General features: G+C 45.9%; 1 pseudogene across 1 annotated transcript; it reads left to right on the top strand.

Annotated features, from left to right (window-relative positions):
- Positions 1-747: 747 nt before the first annotated feature.
- Positions 748-3,789, top strand: LOC117066409 (annotated as a pseudogene). The gene has a single exon (XR_004430326.1). The product of XR_004430326.1 is annotated as a coatomer subunit gamma-1-like (transcript).
- Positions 3,790-8,699: the final 4,910 nt, after the last annotated feature.

The following is an 8,699-nucleotide window of genomic DNA, read 5'->3' as shown; positions in this document are numbered from 1 at the left end:
AAATTCAATATGAAAAAGACGACTCAATAGAAAGATGGGCAAAGTATATAAAACAACACCTACAATAGACTTCTTTACAGAATTTACAGTGAATAAACAGGAGCTATAGGAATCCACATGGATAAATCTGAAAAAGACAAGATAGGACAAATTGCAGAAAGAACTGCACAATCTGGTACTTCAAATGTTTTAATTTTCATTTTTTACTTAACAGGTGAAATTTCACATATTATTTGTATATACATACAGATGTAGTAAAAGAATAAATACATTTAAAAAATGGTTACACATACAGAAAAAGACAAGGGAATGAGATTCAGGAGAGGTTCACAGGGGATTTTAATTGTATCTACCATGTTTCAAAAACATTTGACATTTTATTAAGGATATTAGACATCATAAAATAAGCCAGCCTCCTATTGTTGGTATCTAATGAAAATCTCCTTCTTGGTCAGGCACGGTGGCTCATGCCTATAATCCCAGCACTTTGGGAGGCGGCGTGCTGATCACTTGAGGCCAGGAGTTTGAGACCAGCCTGGCCAACATGATGAAACCCTGTCTCTACTAAAAATGCAAAAATTAGCCAGGCAGCCGGGCATGGTGGTGCATGCCTGTAAATCCCAGCTACTTGGAAGGCTGAGGGACAAGAATCATTTGAACCTGGGTGGCGGAGGTTGCAGTGAGCTGATTGCACCCCTGCACTTCAGCCTGGGCAGCAGAGCAAGACTCTGTCTCAAACAACAAACAAACAAACAAATAAAAAAACTCTGTGCCGTGCCCCTTGAGCATTGTGTTGCTGCATTGCACCCCACCGACTCCACTATGTTGAAGAAATTCGACAAGAAGGACGAGGAGTCAGGTGGAGGCTCCAACCCATTCCAGCACCTTGAGAAGAGTGCCGTACTCCAGGTGGCCAGTGTATTTAATGAAACTCCCATCAACCCTTGGAAATGTGTCCACATCCTCACCAAGATTCTTTATCCTATAAACCAGGGGGAGCACCTGGGACCACGGAAGCAACCAAGGCCTTCTTTGCCATGACCAAGCTCTTTCAGTCCAATGATCCCACATTCCATCGGATGTGCTACTTGACCATCAAGGAGATGTCTTGCATCGCAGAGGATGTCATCATTGTCACCAGCAGCCTAACAAAATACATGACTGGGAAAGAGGACAACGACCAGGGCCTGGCCGTGCGAGCCCTCTGCCAGATAACTGATAGCACCATGCTGTAGGCTATTGAGTGCTACATGAAACAAGCCATTGTGGACAAGGTGCCCAGTGTCTCCAACTCTGCCCTCATGTCTTCCTTGCACCTGCTGAAGTGCAGCTTTGACGTGGTCAAGCACTGGGTGAATGAGGCTCAGGAGGCGGCATCCAGTGATAAGATCATGGTCCAGTACTATGCACTAGGGCTACTGTACCATGTGTGTAAGAATGACCACCTGGCCATCAATAAGATGATCAGCAAGGTCACCTGGCACGGCCTTAAGTCTCCCTTTGCCTACTGCATGATGATCTGGGTGGCCAACAAGCAGCTGGAAGAGGAGGATGGCAGCCATGACAGCCCACTGTTTGACTTCATTGGCAGCTGCTTGAGAAACAAGCACAAGATGGTGGTGTACAAAGCCGCCTTGGTCATTGTCAATCTGCCAGGCTGCAGTGCCAAAGAGCTGCCCCTTGCTGTGTCAGTGCTCCAGTTTTTCTGCAGCTCACCCAAGGCTGCTCTCCACTATGCTGCTGTTCTCACCCTCAGTAAGGTTGCCATGAAGCATCTGTCAGCTGTGACAGCTTGTAATCTGGATCTGGAGAACCTGGTCACAGACTCAAACCGCAGCAGTGCCATGCTGGCCATGATCACCCTCCTTAAGAGGGGCAGTGAAAGCAGCATTGACCACCTCATGAAGCAGTTCTCCTTCATGTCAGAGATCTTAGATGAATTCAAGGTGGTGGTTGTCCAGGCTATCAGTGACCTGTGTCAGAAGTATCCTCACAAACATGCCATCCTCATGAACTTCCTGTTCAACATGCTGTGGGAAGAGGGTGGTTTTGAGTACGAGTGCACCACCGTGGACTGCATCATCAGCATCATTGAGGAGAACTGAGAGAGCAAGGAGACAGGGCTGTCACATTTGTGCGAGTTCATCGAGGACTGTGAGTTCACAGTGCTGGCCACCCGTATTCTACATCTCCTGGGCCAGGAGGCGTCCAAGACCACCAATCCCTCAAAGTACATCCACTTCATCTATAACTGAGTGGTCTTGGAGCATGAGGAGGTCCGGGCAGGTGTTGTGAGTGCTCTGGCCAAGATTGGAGCCCAGAATGAAGAGATGTTACCCAGGATCTTGGTGTTGCTGAAGAGCTGTGTGATGGATGATGGCAATGAAGTAAGGGACCGAGCCACCTTCTACCTAAATGTCCTGGAGCAGAAGCAGAAGGCCCTCAATGCAGGCTATATCCTAAATGGTCTAACTGTGTCCATCCTGGTCTGGAGAGGGCTCTGCAGCAGTACACTCTAGAACCATCAGAAAAACCTTTTGACCTCAAGTCATGACCTCTGCCTCATGGCACCCACAGCAGAGCAGAGAACAGAAAGTACTCCCATCACAACTGTCAAACAGCCCGAGAAAGTGGCAGCTACCAGGCAGGAGATCTTTCAGGAGCAGTTGGCGGTGATGCCAGAGTTCCGGGGACTTGGGCCCTTCTTCAAGTCCTCGCCTGAGCCCATGGCCCTCACCGAGTCAGAGACGGGGGTATGTCATCTGCTGCACCAAACACACCTTCACCAACCACATGGTGTTTCAGTTTGACTGCACAAACACAGTCAATGACCAGACCTTGGAGAATGTCACAGTGCAGATGGAGCCCACTGAGGCCTATGAGGTGCTCTGTTACGTGCCTACCCAGAGCCTGCCCTACAACCAGCCTGGGACCTGCTACACACTGGTGGCACTGCCCAAAGAAGATGCCACAACCTGCACATTCAGTTGCATGATGAAGCTCACTGTCAAGGACTGTGATCCCACCACTGGGGAGATGGATGACGAAGGCTATGAGGATGAGTATGTGCTGGAAGATCTGGAAGTTACTGTAGCTGATCACATTCAGAAGTCAAGAAACTGAACTTCGAAGCAGCCTGGGATGGGGTAGGGGATGAATTTAAGAAGGAGGAAACGTTCAGCTTGTCTGCCATCAAGACACTTGAAGAGGCTGTGGGTAATATTGTGAAGTTCTTGGGGATGAACCCTTGTGAGAGGTCAAAGTGCCGGATAACAAGAACATCCACATGTTGCTCCTGGCTGGTGTGTTCTGGGGTGGTCATGACATCCCAGTGCACTCTCGGCTGCTGCTTTTGGACACAGTGACAATGCAGTTGACATCCAGAAGTTTGGAGGAGCTGCCAGTAGACATCATCTTGGCATCTGTGGGCTAAGGGGCCAGCCTGCATAGGACCTTATACCCTTCCCCAACACTATCTGAAAGTTGTGCCTTTCTCATGAAACCGACAGAAACCCCTTCCCAAGTTTCTGTATTCAAAAATAGTTAGGAATCATTGCAGATATATATATATATTTTATTCTGTCCCCTACCCGGGACTACTTGGGGGTGAATTTTTTTCTTTTTTAAATAGGGGGTGATTTTAGCTTGTCCTACATCTTGCTATCCTCCCTTCCAGGAAAGGGACATCGTAAATGAATAAAACATTCTCAACTCCTCTTGAATTTATCCCCCAAGAAGCCATCTTATCCCTGTAATAAATCAACATGTATTTATTGAAAAAAAAAAAAATCCTGGCCGGGTGCGGTGGCTCACGCCTGTAATCCCAGCACTTTGGGAGGCTGAGGCAGGCGGATCACAAGGTCAGGAGATCAAGACCATCCTGGCTAACACGTTGAAACCCCGTCTCTACTAAAAACACAAAAAATTAGCCAGGTGTGGTGGCGGGCGCCTGTGGTCCCAGCTACTCGGGAGGCTGAGGCAGGAGAATGGTGTGAACCCGGGTGGGGGGGTGGGGCGCGGGGGGTGCAGTTCTTACAAGTTTAAATATCTGAAACATGAAAAGCTGCAAATATCTACAGTGAGCCGAGATCACGCCACTGCACTACAGCCTGGGCGACAGAGCGTGACTCTGTCTCAAGAAAAAAGAAAAAGAAAAAAAATTCCCGTTCTTACAGGCATAAAACTGTTAAAGCAGGGCTGGTGAGAGGCTACCTCTCAGCCCTGCCAGGAAATCCAAATACTTGCAATCCCATTTCTTGGTGTTTCTTAGAGTCAGTCCAAGGTCATCACATGTGCTTCACCACCCTGCCCCCTGCCATATACATTGAAATTAACAAAAAAGTTTTCATTTTGTTAATAAAGCCATGATTTTGAGTTTAAAAGTGAAAATTAGGCCAGGCGCAGTGACTCGCACCTGTAATCCTAGCACTTTGGGAGACCAAGGCAGGAGAATCGCTTGAGCCCAGGAGTTCGAGACCAGCTTGGGCAACATGGCAAGACCCAGTATCTACAAAAAATACCAAAATTAGCCAGGCATGGTCGTGTGTGTTTGTAATCTCGGCTGCTTGGGAGGCTGAGGTGGGAGGATCACTTGAGCCTGGGGAGTTTGAGGCTGCAGTGAGCTGTGATTGTGATTGTGCCACTGAACTCCAGCCTGGGCAAAAGAGCGAGATCCTATCTCAAAAAAAAAAAAAAAAGGGGAAATTGCATTTTTTCTGTTCTTGGGCACCTTCAGCTGTAACAGAAGAGAGAAGAGCTGACTTCTGGAATTAACCAAATGTGACAGGTCCAGGTTTAGATGCGTCTGGGCAGGTGTGGGGCTGTGCAGAGGCACACTATGTTTAAATTTGTCTTGTTACATCTGGCTGACAGCCTGGCCAAAGCTACAACATTCCTGCTCACATAGGCCAAATGTGACTGCATTACGGTCTCATTGCAATTTCCGCAGCTCTGAGGGCAGGCTGGAATTGCCACCAGGGATGTGAGAGAAACTAGAAGGTGCTTTGTTCCTGGGGCTGGACTTTTCTACTGGAGTTAATATTCACAAACACTGGAAATGAGACTGAATCAAATTTCCCCATCCAAATCAAGTTAATTGTACTCCCTATTCTCTTTTACAATTTATCAGCAGCAAGCATTAGAGCTGTCAAATCTTTACCCACTTGATGGAAAAGACCAACAAAGCTGCTCTTTTTGAACATTGCTGATTTTTATTTGCTTTTACTTTTTCTGGTCATAACAAGACATTTTCTCAGAACGCCTTATACTTGATCAAAAGATTTGTACTGACTTACAGATGTGCTTTTCTCTTAGATGAAATGAGATGGGAAAAACAGTGTACTACTCCATTTTATTTCAATTCTCCAGCATGAAGCCATTGAAAAATATGAAAATTGTATTTTTTTTTTTTTTTTGAGATGGAGTCTTGCTCTGTTGCCCAGGCTGGAGTGCAGTGGTGCTATCTCGGCTCACTCCAAGCTCTGCCTCCCAGGTTCACGCCATTCTCCTGGCTCAGCCTCCTGAGTAGCTGGGACTACAAGTGCCCGCCACCACGCCTGGCTAGTTTTTTGTATTTTTAGTAGAGACAGGGTTTCACCATGTTAGCCAGGATGGTCTCGATCTCTTGACCTCGTGATCCGCCTGCCTTGGCCTCCGAAAGTGCTCGGATTTGAGGCGTGAGCCACCGCACCTGGCCGAAAATTGCATTTTGAACATACCCTTAATTTTCTTACAAGATGAACTATATGAAACACGAAAAGCTGCAAATATCTACATTCATTGTACATCATAAATATTTTATTACTCTTTAAGCTGCCATTTCTATGATGTTCATAAGAGGAATTCCCAGAGGATAGAAAATGATTAGAAAATTTAAGCCAAGTTCAACATGAAAATGATTTGGCTTATTTTCCTTTAAACCTTGTGGCACCCAGGATACAGCTTCATGCTCGCCTTGTTATTGTTCCTCACAAACCCACTGGTCACTCTGCTTCCAGCTCATTTTCTAGAGACTTTTGTTCACAAACCCCAAGCCTTAGCTTCATGCTCCATGAAGTCAATGTCCATAGGATGATCAGTTCCACTTGCCCTGCTGTTCTTTGAACCTCTCATCTCCACCACCCCCCTACCCCCCCCCACACTGGCATCCCCATGCCTCACCAGCACCAGGACCTTTACCTCTAGAACATTCACCCCAGACATCTCTCACCACCACCAGTATGTCAGCCACTTGCTCGAGAACTCAGAATATTCAAATCCTTTTACCCGGGAGAGCTCTGTCCTGAGTGCATATGTTCCTGTTGCCAGAAAAGAGGGTCCCAATCCAGACTCCAAGAGTAGGTTCTTGGATTTCATGTAGAAAAGAATTCAGAGGGAGTCACAGAGCACGGTGAAAGCAGCAAGTTTATTGGAAACTACTCTGTTACAGAGTAGGGCATCCTCAGAAAGCAGGAGGAGGAATGCATCGTCCTTTGTTAGTGTTTCTGCTTGTAAGAAACTTCAAGGAGGCCAGGCGCAGTGGCTCATGCCTGTAATCCCAGCACTTTGGGAGACCAACACGGGTGGATCACCCGAGGTCAGGAGTTCAAGACCAGGCTGGGCAACATAGTGAAATTCCGTCTCTACTAAAAATACAACAATTTAGCCGGGCATGGTGGCGTGCGCCTGTAGTCCCAGTTACCCCGGAGGCTGAGGCAGTTGAATCGCTTGAACCTGGGAGGCGGAGGTTGCAGTGAGCCAAGGTCACGCGCCATTGCACTCCAGCCTGGGCGACTGAGTGAGACTCTGTCTCAAGAAAAAAAAAAAAAAGAAAAAGAAACTACAAGGAGCTATGACTAAACTTGGAACATGCCTACGTACTCACTAAAGGTAGGGACTATAGGCATTATCGATTTTACATGACTATTATAATCCTTCAACCTAAGCCTGTTCATTGGCATTATTTCCAAGTAAAGAGTGCTGCATTCCGGCCTGGCGCGGTGACTCACGCCTGTAACCCCAGCACTTTGGGAGGCCAAGTCGGGCAGGTCACGAGGTCAGGAAATCAAAACACGGTGAAACCCCGTCTCTACTAAAAATACAAAAAATTTGCTGGGCGTGGTGGCGCGCACCTGTAGTCCCAGCTGCTGCGGAGGCTGAGGCAGGAGGATCACTGGAATCTGGGAGACGGAGGTTGCAGTGAGCTGAGATCACACCACTGCACTCCAGCCTGGGTGACAGAGCAAGACTCTGTCTCAAAAAACAAACAAAAAAAGAGTGCTGCATTCTGAGGAAATCTGGCAAGCTTGTCCAACCCATTTGATTTTGTTGTTATGTTGTTCTGTTTTGTTTAGTTTTAGGCTTTTAACACCCTGAAGCCATGGTTTTTAGTTTCTGTCTCTGGTGATAAGTGGAAAATAAGAATGAGGAAGGGGCTTTACTGGCCCAATCAGAAACAGAAACTAAGAACCCATGACTGGGCCGGGAGTAGTGGCTCACGCCTATAATCCCAGCGCTTTGGGAGGCCAAGGCGGGCAGATCATGAGGTCAGGAGATCGAGACCAGCCTGGCCAATATGGTGAAACCCATCTCTACTAAAAATACAAAAATCAGTCGTGTGTGGTGGCACGCGCCTATAGTCTCAGCTACTCGGGAGGCGGAGGCAGAAGAATTGCTTAAACCCAGGAAGTGGAGGTTGCAGTGAGCCGAGATCACGCCACTGCACTCCAGCCTGGGTAACAGAGCAAGACCCTGTGTTGCCCAGGCTGGAGTGCAGTGGTGTGATCATGGCTCACTGCAGCCTCAAACTCCTGGCTCAAGGGATTCTCCTGCCTCAGCCTTTCAAGTAGCTAGGACTACAAGTGTAGGCCTGCATACCCAGCTAATTTTTTTCTTTCTTTTTTTTTTTTTTTTGTAGAGATGGGGTCTTGTTATGTTACCCAGGCTGGTCATGAATTCCTGGCCTCAAGGGATCCTCCCACCTTGCCCTCCCAAAGTGCTGGGATTACAGATGTGAGCCACCATGCCTGCCCTAATCACATTCTTTAAACTGTGTATACTTTTACTGATTTTTAAAAATCTGTTTATTTTACCAGTTACTGACAGAGGTATGTTATCATATTATGGTTCAGGATTTACTTTTCCTTTCAATTCTGACAGTTTCTGCTTTACATATTTTGAGATTAAGTTATTAGGTACTTTTTAAATGTACAGTTGTTATGATTATCTAGTGGATTAATGCTTGTATCATTATAATATTCTTCATTTCTAGTAATGCTTCTTGCCTTAAAATGTCTTTTGCATGATATTAATATAGCAACATTAACTTTATTTTGATTAGGGTTTGTGTGGTATATCTTTTCTCCATACTTTCACTTTCTACTTTTTGTGCCCTGAAATTTAAAGCGCATCTTTTGTAAACAAAGTAAGTTTTTAAAAATTCAGTCTGAAAATTTGATCTTCACTTAAAATATTTATCCATTTATGTTTAATGTAATTACAAATGTGTTTGGGTTTAAGTCTATCTTCTTGCTATTTGTTTTCTATTTGTCCCACCTTATCTATGTTTCTTTCTCTCTCCTTATTTTCCACCTTTTGCAAATTCTCCAAATGTTTGTCATTAAAGGACCGCTTGGATACACTGTACAACCAAACAATATAGTAATATGCAACTGTAAAAAGGAATGAGAAATATCTCTGTGATCCTTAGGATTTATTTTTAT

Source organism: Trachypithecus francoisi, unplaced genomic scaffold (assembly GCF_009764315.1).
Source record: "Trachypithecus francoisi isolate TF-2019V2 unplaced genomic scaffold, Tfra_2.0 Lachesis_group20, whole genome shotgun sequence".
Taxonomy (NCBI): Eukaryota; Metazoa; Chordata; class Mammalia; order Primates; family Cercopithecidae; genus Trachypithecus; species Trachypithecus francoisi.
This window is presented reverse-complemented; position numbering and strand designations above follow the sequence as displayed.